This window comes from Vicugna pacos, chromosome 7, assembly GCF_048564905.1.
Source record: "Vicugna pacos chromosome 7, VicPac4, whole genome shotgun sequence".
Taxonomy (NCBI): Eukaryota; Metazoa; Chordata; class Mammalia; order Artiodactyla; family Camelidae; genus Vicugna; species Vicugna pacos.
In genome coordinates, this window is record NC_132993.1 from 50,011,977 (window position 1) to 50,025,072 (window position 13,096).

The window sequence follows — 13,096 nt, forward strand, 5'->3', positions numbered from 1 at the left end:
GAAACCTCCTTTTTCAAAAGACTGGCAAGCAGTCCATAGTCTGACATGATCTCTGCCTTAGGTATTAGCTGCTCAATTAAAAAAATATTGTAATGACATTTACAAAATAGGTAATATAAAAGATATGATATTTAGTGTAGCATGCAAGTGACCAAGGCTTTGGTCTCATCTTATAAAAACATTTAGAGATGAATGCTATAGAACAGACTCTGGAGTAGCTGCCAATGTGTTAAACAGGAACTCTCTATGGATGGGTCTTTTTTTTTTCTCCTATTTACTTTTCAGTGTTTTCTAATTTTTCCAAAATGAACATGAGGTTTTATAATAAGAAATAAGCAATAGAAAGTATATTTAGTTTTTTAAAAAATCAAAGGACAATAACTATGAAAAGCCCTTTGAACATATTCAGAAAGGACCACAGTTGAAATGGACAAAAAAATGTAGTATCTCTCAAATACTCAATTCTGCTCCATCTCAAGCACTGGCTAAAGACCAGATGTAAATACTAAGCAATCTACAAATCAGAAGAGGGATGTACCCAAGTAACAGGATTCATTACCTTGTGTTCCAGATATATAGGTCATTATTTTATCTCCATTATCAGATAGCCAGAGCTCACACAGGCAGGATTTAAAAAACTGAATGTATAACACTGAAAACACTTAAATAATTGTGTGTCGATCTAGGGCCTTAAAAGAGGTAAAAAATAAATTTCCTATGAGCTAAATAATAATAATATTATTAATAATAAAGTTAACCTTTAAAATCAAGGTGCTTCAGTAATTTAATTACCTCTTTTCTATTTACAAAATTAATATTAGAAGCCAAGCATACTTGAATTCAATAAAATTATTTTATTTTCCTCTAAGGCTTAAGAAACACTTTACAAAACCTCTCCTCTTACAAGCCAGTCTTAGTCTTCAATCTGCTGAAGATTTGGATAACATTTTGCTCCTTTAAAAACTTATTTTCCCCCAAATTAGAAATATTTAATTAGAAATGTTTCAAAGCTGATCCTCTTAAGCACCAAGCATGACTTCCTGGGAAAATAAGCTGACATCTTTTAAAATATCATGTGTAATAAGACCATTTAAAATGTGCTCTATACACACTAAAAATTCTGCAATTACTACTGATTTTTTGCAAATTATGAAAATGTATCAGCAAACTGTATAGAAAGTAACTGTTAGAATCACAGTAATTGTTGTGGTAATGATGATATAATTTTTGGAGTTGTTACTTTTCTGTTTGTTTGTTTAGGGAGTACAGTCATGCTGGTGCTTACTCTGAAAGGAAATTCACCTTTTCTCAAGTCTTAAAGCTCTATGCTAACTGGAGCTTCAGTCCTTAAATATGTTTTCAAGTTTATTCATTTCAGTTCAGCAAAATCAGAAGATTATTCAGTTTATGAACTGAATCTTTCCTTTCAGTTATAGCTTTCAATTTTGATGACAAAAGCAGATGTTTGCAGGTTTGAAAGTTGCTAGCTTGACACTGTTGGGGAACCCAGGGCAAATACAACAAAATTATCAATTGCTCAGCATAAAAGGAGACATAGAAATCTATCTCATAAGCATAGTATCACACAACACATCTTTCTGAGGACAGCATCCCAGATGTAGTCTCTTTAAAATGCTTTAAGCATTTGATTAAACTTGCTGCTAAAGTGATTATTTTTAACTGAGAGCTTGCTTATTGACATATACTCAAATAAGTTTTTTATTTGCCATCAGAATACAACATATCTAATACACTTGCTGAAAAGAAAGGGAGACTACTCCTGGATTTGTGTATGTGTGTGTGTGTGTGTTCCTCAACAAACATAACACAAAGTATTCAACTTCACTAGTAATTGAATAAATGTATATTATGAAAGATTAACATTTTTACTTATCAATTGATGCTAATACATGATGAAGACAAGCATATGATGTGAAGAGGACTCTCTGTACTACTGATAAGTACACCTTTCTTGGAAAACAAAATTGTCACAATATATCAAGAATCTTGTTAAAAGTCCACCCTCTTTGAGAGTGTCTTCATTTCTAAGAATCATTTCTAAAGGAAAAAAATCAAAGATGTTGATGGTGATTTATGTAAGTGAATGTCTATCACACTGTTATTTTAAAATGTGAACAAAAGCAAAGTGTCTATATCCTCAGTCTAAGAGCAACAGTAAAGGAAATTATGGTATAACTATAGGATGGAATATAACACAGTTTCTGTAAATTATGACATTAAAAATAATGACACTAAAAACATTCATAATACAATGCTGAGTAAGGGAAAAAGATATTAAAACATGTATGTATTATTATCCATATCTTGGAACACAAACAAATTCTCTCCTCACACCCTCACACCTCACACGTAAAATGTATCCACAAAATTGACAGAAAACATATTTTTTAAAAAAGCTCAAAATATGGAGAGGGATTATCTCTGAATGGTGTGATTATAGATAAAATTTACATTCTTTTTACCTTTTTTAAAGTAAGTTTTCTATTTTGTACACCAGGGCAAAAAAAATTATGTCATAAATCTGAAGACATCAAAATTTTTGCAGCACTTTTCATGAGTGCTAGAATCTTCTCTTGTATCACAGTGACCTTTAATTTGATCTTTTGGACCAATTTTATTTTATCAGTACTTCAGCTTTGTGATTTTTTTTTTTAATTCCTTGATAAAGTAAAGCCTGCCTGGCAACCCAGAATATTTAGGCTGAAATCAGACTCATGTTAATGTAGAAAAGATTGTCAGCTGGTCACCTTTTTAGTTACTGCCAAGAAATTCAATTACTGTTAAAAACAGACTGCTAAAATTCACATCCAATTTATTGCAACATAAATAAGGAAATTTTCACCTGCGATAACAGCAATGCTGACTATTGGGTTTAAATCACGTGAAGGAGAAAGGAATTTATCTTTATCTAGTTTCCATAATACCAGACACTTGAAAATTTTAAGTCATTTAATTATCACAGCAATCCTGTGATTTAAGTTTTCTTACATTTATTTTACAGAAGAGGCTAATTTATCTCAAGACTAGGTAAATTGACCAAGTTCTCATATTTGGTAAATGGAGAACCAGAATTGACTACTGATAATTCTGACTCTAAAACCGAGGTCTGGCGCTATACAGAGAGTTTGTTTTTGTTTCTGTTTTGTAATCCAGATAGTTCACCTGTGGTAGTCTTAAAATTACTCACAACCTAAAGAACAAAATCCTTGAGGACCATGAAATTAAGAAGATTAAAAATGAGAAATACACATGCTTTTCTCCTCTATAGTGACTATGGTAGAAGATGAAATAAGAGATAACAAAGAATCGGAAAAAGTACGCAACTGAATACTCACTGAGGCCATGTTTTCCAAACCAAGAGTCAGGACAAAAGTTTTAAACATATGAAATAGAAGTAATATGTGTGTGTGTGTGTGTGTGTGTGTGTGTGTGTGTGTGTTTATACTGGCATCTTTCATATTATTTGTAAATACCAAATAAAAGTCATAATTTTTTACTGACTTTCAAGGGAACATTTTAATTATTCCACAAAATAACATAATCATAAAATCAAATAATACAAAAAATATGTGAGGACAGAAGTAAGAACTTCTCATAATCCTACAGTACAAAAATAGCCATTGCTAAGTGGCAGCTTCCCAGACTTCTTTCTATTCATGTACATAAGATCACAGTAGCGCTTAAGAAAACAAAGGTTGGGTGAATTGGCCAAGCTCTATAGTTAGTGACATGACGCAGGGTTTGAACAGGTATCTGTTTAACTCCCACAATAATGTTCTTTCTACCTCCTCATTTTGGCTGGAGTAGGGGAGGGATTGGGCGGAATACTCCAGAAACACAGAAATTGAGGGGAAGAGAGTTTTAATGTGTTTGTTTTTAAAACTTCTACAGAATTCAAAGTATTAGATGTCTGATCCTGCCATTTACTACTGTTTTCCTTTGAGCAAATAATTTAATTCCCCAGGCTGAATGCTTCCATCAATAAATAATGGCGATAAATCTCCAAAAGTTCTGAAAAAAGTCAATGACTCAGTGACTAAATGGAATTATATCTCAGTACTTAAGAATATCAGTTTTAAAGCAACACAACATACTCAATATAAAAGTTCAACGCTATCCTTTAGAGCTATAAATAAAGAATTAAGATACCATTCGGGCCATGTGTACTGATAACCTATTCTGCAAAGAGGAATGATATTCAGTTCACCAAATAATAGTTAGCTGTTATACTTTCTGCTACATAATCTTGGTATTCTACCAAGTTTAAAAATAAATCTCTAACTCACCTTTAATTTACTCTCTCTCCTTACATTATTACTATACCCTACTATGAAATGTCTCCCTATGCTCAATTAAAGTGTATTTTCAGCATTAGTACACCAAGGATCAGACAAAGGTCAAAGGGTTTCACATCTCATTATTCTTTTCTAAAAGCAGTGCCTAAAAATTACCCAGAATTTCCAACAATTCTTTCAGCCCTGATTCCAAGGGTGAGGATCTTTAATCATTCAAATAGCAATGGGTTCCAGTAGGTGCTGTTCATGAGGACACTGGGCTGTATTAAGTGAAGATATGCCCTCAACCAGGCAACAAAGAGGAGAGACTGCCCAGGCTTCATGTAGTGATAGGCCTACTGTGCAATGCAGTTATAACATCCTTTTGCCTTGTGGGATATAAAGGGATAAGTTTCTCATCAAGTCACATACAATCCAAGTGACCTGAATTCTTAAAGAAATTTTCACCAAGTGATAATCACTTTCCCTCAAGGTAAATATGTGACTTTCCTTTCTGGAAAGGGTCCTGGGACCTTGCAATGTCTTGTTTAAGAATAATAATCATCATATATCACTCTCATCTATTTCCCAAAGAAGTAAAATGTTCTGACTGCTCAGCCTTGGGCACCGTTTCAGGATTTTCCTGAGAAATACCCATAATATGCTATCACTCACTAATGATATAGTCTTAGGAATGTCATTAAACACTCTGGCCTTTATTTTCTCATTTACAAAATGCAGCTTATAATGCCTATTTCATAAAATTGCTGTGAATATTAAATAAGATCAATTATATAAAGGCCTTCATTTAGTGACTAGCACATTGTAAATGGCCAAAAATTGAAACCTACAATTTCTATTACTAGTCATAAACAATATTTAAATAGCTTTCTCCTCCCTCTTCTGAGAGGGCTATTACAATGTCTTTTCATTGTGTGTGCATGTGTGTTTTCTTGCAGTATTTTTTAAGGTGGCTGTAGGCTCATTTTGGCCCTTTTTCTAGAAGCTTTACAATACAGTTTTTAAAATCCTTTTAGGATCCATAATCCTGTTGAATCAGGAATAAAACATGTACTTAGGTTCAGGCAAACAATTGTTCAACAGAAGCCCCTTCAATTTTTAATTACTCCCTCTTCTCTCTCCAAATTCACTGTTATTCTCTGATTTTTTAATCTTGAAAGCCATTCAGGGTACATTATTTATGTTATATTCAATAGGGGGAAAAAGAAGAAAAGGAATTTTATTCAGGACACTACCTCTAACCTTGAAATGTTATTTTCTGAACATTTGTTCTGCTCACTGAACAAATTTTAGTCTTCAAGTCAGATGTCTAAATACAGTGCTCGAGCTCTGCTTAAAGGCTAAAAATATATACTTCTGCACAAGGTGATGGTTACAAAAGAAGGTGTTTAGAATATGATTCAATAGAAGCTAAGGTAATTGAACATTAGCTATATGGTTCAGCCAGAAGAAATTTTCATCTACACTGAAGCTTTGGAGTCAAATCTTAGGCTATTATCCTTTGAGATACATTTTACTTGAAAAGAGAGTTAACTAAGTCGTTTCTTGAAATCCTTCACTGGCTTCTCAGTTTTCATTATTTGAAGACTGGAAGTCATGGAAGCCTTTGTCAGCGTCTCTCTTTTAAATAGAGTACCAATAAAAGCATGCTCCACAATGCATATGTCTGAACAAGAAGAATGGCTACAAAGCCCATGGAATATTTTCCTCCACTTAAAGAAAAATCTATTAATAGAAGTCAAAGAATAGTTATGATGCTGACTAATAACACATACCACATGCCATCATCTAAAGAGTTTATTATCCTTCAGGAAATGTACATCATTGCCTGATCCTGTTTCAGACTCACAGACAACCTCTGTCCCATCTAGAAGTTCATACTTGGTCTTCCTCAGGCATATCGTCCTGAAAGTAAAGTATTGAGAAGGTCCAGATGGGAATAGCAAAATAAAACGAAGGCCTATAATTAATCCTGGCTCTGTTTTCAAATGAAAAGTGAAGTCCATTTAATTTTAAAATGTTTTTCCTTTTGAGAAGTTACAAAAGATACAGTTGGATAAAGAAAGGGAGATTAGGGTATATAACAAAAATTTTGATGTGCTCATGAGCAAATATTGCATGAATGAATGATTGAATGGAAAGTCATAACACTATTAGAAAATCTCAATAGATTTAGTATCCAAACCCCTTCTTTAAATATTTATTATTTATTATATGTAAGTTTCATGAAGCTACTCTTTGTCTTTTTCAATACTGTATCTCCAGTGCCTAGAAACAAACTTGACAGAGGTAGCTTCTTAACAAATTATTTGCTGAATGGATGAATACATTTTCATTTTATTTTTATTTCCTTTTTAATCTTTCAATCATTTTTAAGGATGATTCACAATTATTTTCCTGAACCTTTGAGAATTCCCCTTTCAACACTCAGAATTCCCCTTTCAACACTAGAGAGATGAGTTAAGAGAAGATGAAGTTGTGATTCCTTAATAAAATTTTCATGCAAGAAATAATATTTGGCTAATTTACACATAATACATGAATTAAGCCTTTGAGAAAACTAGTTTCTAGGTAACATCTTTCCTTATTAAATAGGCGAAATGCAAACATACACACATACTGGATATGCATTGACAATTTTTTTGCATCATCCTGATCACGAAATCATTGGGTAGAAAAGATAAGAGCGTGAAAACTTCCCTAACCATTTCATTTATAATTATAACACAACACAATAATCAGAATTGCCTACACATTTACTTTTTAGGAAGAACAAGGGTAAAACCATAGGTATGAAAGAAAGGTAGGCAGCAAGCAAATAACAAAGGAGAACAAAATGTCAAAATCCAAAGGAGGTCTCCATCTGGACTATGTTGTGTCAAATATATTTAATAAAAAAGTACTTTGTTACAGTGGAATTTCTTTTTCTTTTTGCAGAGGTTTAGTTGTGCTTTAGTGAATGGTGAATTAAATGTGATATGTGCCAGAGATTGGTGTTCAATACCTTTCAAATTTATTTCTAAAATGACATAATTTATTTTAAAACTCCCAAACCTCCACAACCACATTTCTGAGTTTCCAGACTTGGACTTTCAGAATAGAATACCTACTTCCATACCAGAGGCAGCTCTTGTTATGGTGGTTAAATGTTCAATAGCGAAAAATCGTTTTTCTTTCTTAAATTACCAAACACCTCTTTCATACCTTTCAAAGTGACCTTTTAAAGTAGAATGTGAAATGCATAAAAGAGTGTGTCTCTCCACAAGCACATATTCACAATGTCCTGGGGCATTATTTCAGGAAGGAAAATTCCTGATGTTTTAAAGTCAATTTTTAAAATGCTAAAGAAATAACTACATCATATAGCATTTAAGTACTTCTCTTTTACCATGTTAAATAAAAGGCACATCTAAATTTAGACATATGTAGATAAACATGCCAATCCCTGAAAAACCCTAGACCACAGAAGTTCTAGGGAAAAGTCTGTATTATATTAAACATGAGACTCCATTTCCTTGTTTTGAATTATTGGTGTTGCTGTGGCAACAGCACAATAGAGAACTTTGTTGCACTCTCAGCAGAGCTATTTATATTATTTAACCTCTTCCCTGGGAGTTCTTCCTCTACTAAGTTCTTCCATTATTTTAATAAAGCAGTCCATTCAGAGTTTTCAAAAAAAATTGTTGCTAAATGTGAACAAACAAAACTTAGCTTTGAACCAGTTAGGGCAAACATTTTGGACAAGAAACTCATATCTTGAAGTGTTTTAAGAAACTGAATACCCATTTCACAGATCACAGAATTCTGGAATAAAAGGATACTTTCAGAAACTGAATAAAGTGGCATATGATTTCTAAATGCTCTGAAAATTAACCAAAATATCCAGAAATGGAAAATAGCTGGTTAATAATTAAAATACTCCAAAGAGAACTTCTCAAAGAAAAGTTCAAGATGGTATTCTTTCCTGATTATAGGATGGAGCAAGTGCAGTGACACAGACGTGGCAAAGGACTAATGTCATCTAGTTGCATAAAGATATACATGACAAAATTTCCTTTAATATTTACCGCTGGAATGGTTAAATTAACCAAGCAAAGAGATGAATTAACCAATTGGATTGAAACAAGTAACATACTGAATTATATAAACCATTCACTTTAAATTAGTAAATTGGCTAACCATTTAGTTGGAGCATAAACAAGACATTTTGATAAAATCTTTTGTACACAGTAACCGAAATTAATTCCCATGTTTGGAAATTAACCAAGACAGTTGAAAGGAATTGATTAGGAAAGAGAAAATGAAGTAGGAAAATTAACTACCGATTAATCTGTTCAAATGACTGAGAAACATCCGGGGTCAGGGGTGGTATAAGACAAGTGCATAGAACCAGGCAGAAATGATCAAAATAAAAGAAAAAGACTATAAGTCCTATTTTTAAATGAAAAGCTCCTCTTCTCCAGTTTCATCTGTCATTTACCCCCGACACCCACTACTCCAGGTACAAGGAATTTCTCTTTCTTCTTTAAACAGCAAAGACCTTTTACTCTTCTACTCACCGCTCCACCTGTTGGCCCTTCTCCAACCCTTTTTTGCTGACAAGCTCACATTCACTTTTTTGGATCAGTTGTCTTCTCTGTCACCCCACCCAGTGTCCCCACTCAACCAGAGCTCATCACTGCTTCCTCAGCGCTACAGGCCATCATTGCTGCCTCTGCCTGAGTGCTAACATCTTGTTATTATAAAGGGCTTTTTGTGTCTAGTCTCACACTAAACTGGGGCCTCCTTTAGGGCAGAATCCACAGAAAACTTATTCACTCATCTTTGTACCTCCATTTATTTTAGAATTATGCTATAACTACTAAATGACTGGTAATAATAGTTTCAAAATGAACTGATAATTAGTAATATAAAACTATATGTTTGTAAAAATTACGTATTTCAAAATGTAAGTTTACTCATATAAACAAATGCAAGAAGAAATTTAGGATAAAGAAAACAAGTGGTAAGGATACTGAAAAAGAATTTAGAAGGCAAAGACAAAGAAGCCACTTTTCACTGTGTACTATGACTGCAAGCAAACTTATTTAGTAAATACTTTCCTATTAAAATTTATTTTGAAGTGAATATTATAAAGGCTAAAATAATAAGCATTATTTCTAGTTTTATATTTGGCTCCTGAAAAAAAAAGCAAATTGGATAAGCTGTCATTTCTACTATTCATTATTTCATTATAAAATGTAACACCACCCACTTTCTGTGGAAGAAAAAAAATCACACATTCTCTCTTATTAAAACCTATGCCCTCTAGAGGTGCTCTGTCAAGTTGAGAAATGGCATGTCAGTAGACATAATATGCTGCAGAGACAGATGTCCCTATTCAAAATGCATGTACAATGATCAATCACAACTCAGAACATTCCTGAAAACTCAAGTGCCACACTAAAAAAACAATTACAGAAAGACATGTTAAAATAATATCAAGAAGCAGATATGCACTGAATGCATTACCCAAGACATTCAAAAGAATATTCGTAGAACATGAGAGGACTTTTTTGTTTGCTAAGGTTCCATATAAGAGTTTAAAATGTATTGTTAGAGGAATTAATGTGCCAAGGTCCAAACTTGCTCTAGGGGAACTCCCCCTTGCCTTATCCTACTTTGCTCCGAGCTATCCATTCAATATGCACACGTGGCCTGTCATTAACTTCATTTCTAGTTTCATATAGAATTTAGTATTTATTACTCTTAAGCCTGTCATTGATTTTATTTCAAACCTAAACACATAGCAGTCTAAACATATTTTTGATATTCATCCATGATTATTTATACATATATGTATATATAATATGACTAATTTATTAATTTTTAAAATCACATAATATTCCATTGCATGAAAATACCTCAAATTATTTATCTGGATTCCTATTAATGGGTATTTAGTTTGAGTCCAGTTTTCCAGTACTATAAACAATGATGAAATAAACATTCCTGTGCAAGTTTCTTTGTGTACACTATGAGAGAGTATCTCCATGGGATTATACCTCTCAGTGGAATTGCTGGGTCTTTTAAGATACACAACTTGATGACAAATGTATGAAAAAATTACTCTTTTCAGTGGTACTAACTTACATCCCCAGTATTGTGAAGTTTTCTACTGCTCCATATCCTCACCAACACTTGGTATTGTTGAACTTTGTATTTTGTCCATCTGATGTGTCTGAAACTGAGTAACAGTGTAGTTTTAATTTGCATTTCCCTGATCACTATTTTGGCTTTTAGTGGCCATTTGGATTTCATTTTATCAGTATTGACTATTCTTATTTGTCCTGTTTTTCCCTTCGGTTATTTGTCTTTCTTTTTGATATCCTGAATGCTAATCTTTAATCATATTTTTGTCATACACATATTTCTCTGGTCTTTGACTCATTTCTTTTTCTCTTTCATTATACAAATTTGAAATTAATATTATATTTATTGCTCATATTATCAGTCATTTCCTTTTCTGTATTTTGCTTAGAAAATTATCCCATTCTCTATATCATAAAGATATTCTCCAATTTGCATTTCAAATTTAAATCCTTAATTCATCTGGGATTGCTTTTGAGCTTTTATGAGGTAGAGATGCAATTTCAACTTTTTTCCCAGTTCTATTTATTAAATAACTCATCCTTTTGATGATGAACAATGTCACCTCTATCATATATCTGGTTTTCATATATGTTTATATGCATATTGATTCTGAATAAATAAATGACAAACTATCACCTCCTTTATAAAATGTTGTAGCATGTAAATGAGAAGTAAAATTCTATAATGATGGTGATCTATAAGCATACTATTGGGTATCATTTTGTTTCAATTTCAATTGTGCTAAAATAAACATATAAAAAAAATTGAGACAAGAATTACCTAAAACTTTAGAGATGATTTCAAAACAAACTGTCTAAAAAGGGGAAGAAAATATTGCAGAAGGCTGCCTTTCAGACAATATCAAGAAGAGAAAGCTAAAACCAAGAGAGAAAAAAATTTTAATTAAAAAAATCTGTCATAATAAAGGCTCTAGAATTACTTATCGGAGAAAAAACTTATGCCTACATCTCACTGACTCCTTGAAGGTGTTTTACTACAACACACAAGCACACACAATGTATGTATATGTGTATATATGTGTGTATGTGCATGTATGTATTTATTTTCATCTTAACTATGCCCCTGTCAAGAAAGAATTAATAGCAGAATATTAAAGGTTCAAAATATAATCTGGATACCGAAAGGTGTGTATCTTTCCAGATTAGAAAGAGCACTCACCCAACACTGTTAAGACTTAAAAATAATATTTCTTTTTACAGAAAATGTTTGATCCAAAAGCGAAAACTAATATTCTTACTATAGCTAGCATTCATATTAGAAAAAAGTAATAAATAAACATTTGGAATATTGCTGTTCTATAACAATTTATTGTGTAACTAAAATTCACATTTCCAAAATTCCATATTATCAAATCAGAACTCTTGGCAGTAAAAGAAAAACTGAGCATTTGATGCCCTGTCATTGTTCAGCAAATGTTGTACTACTCTACATTATTTGAGAATTGCCTCTGAAATTCTCTGATGCATCTTACACTTTACTCTTCAAGAGGCTGAAATTATGATTTCTGCCTTCATTCAGGCATGCATTAATTCATCAAACACTTACTAAATTTTATCTATGTGTTGGGCACTTCGTTAGATGCTAGAGATATTGTGGTAAATGGAAAATACCTGATTCCTGCTTTCACAGAAGCTTACAGGCTCCTGGAGAAGACAGAAATTAAAAAAAGAGTTCACCACCCTGTATTAAAGTGCTGCGGGCAAGGGAAGCACAGGGTGCTATGAGCACAACTGGGGACCCAAGAGACAAGGCATCATGGAATGCCCATCTTGAGGAAGTTCTGTTCAAATTAAGGCTTGAAGTAAACTCAGGAATTGAGGACCAAAAACGTGTTCAGACTGAGGGGAAGGCATGAGGTGTACAAAATGTGAGATCACAGTATTTCTAGGATCCAAGCTAAGTCTATACAGTTGGATAAAGGAAAGCAAGAGGGAAATTAGTGCCAAGTGTTTGATCTTTGACTTCTTACTCAAACATATGACAGCCTGAAATACATGAACTTTCAGGTCCAACATGATGCTGACAAGGCAAAACTGGGAACTCCTGACATTCTAAGCTGTGGATCTTTCTAGAAAATATGTATGAACCTAAAATATACTTATGCAAGAGAGTTTGGATTAAATCACAAAGCTCCAATGCAATCTCACTTAAATGTCCACATCCATACGTAGAGTATACATGCAGCTATATAGCTACATATGCGAATCCCTCTGATGACTGAGAACATGTAATTCTTTTAAAATCACACATTGTATACTTGCAGCATCTACATTTCCTCCCCTAATTATAGTTTCTACAAGAAAATTTTATTGTAAAATAATGACAAGGAATAATGGTAAGAGGTGATCGATATTACACAAGGATGTTTGCAATTCAGACAAACTATGGAGAAATTGTTTCTTCTACATTTTAAGGAATTTCCATATAATAGTTATAACATACTTTGAATATTTTTCCTAGTCATGTTTAGTATACCAAATCAATGTTAATACTACATTTGTTCTTGCCAAATAACAATCTTAAAACAAAAATCAAATAATATAATTATAAGAAAATTTGGGTAACTTAATTTCAGAAACAGCAAGTAGAGCTTGTAACTTATTCTTATCTTTTCACTAAAAAATGAA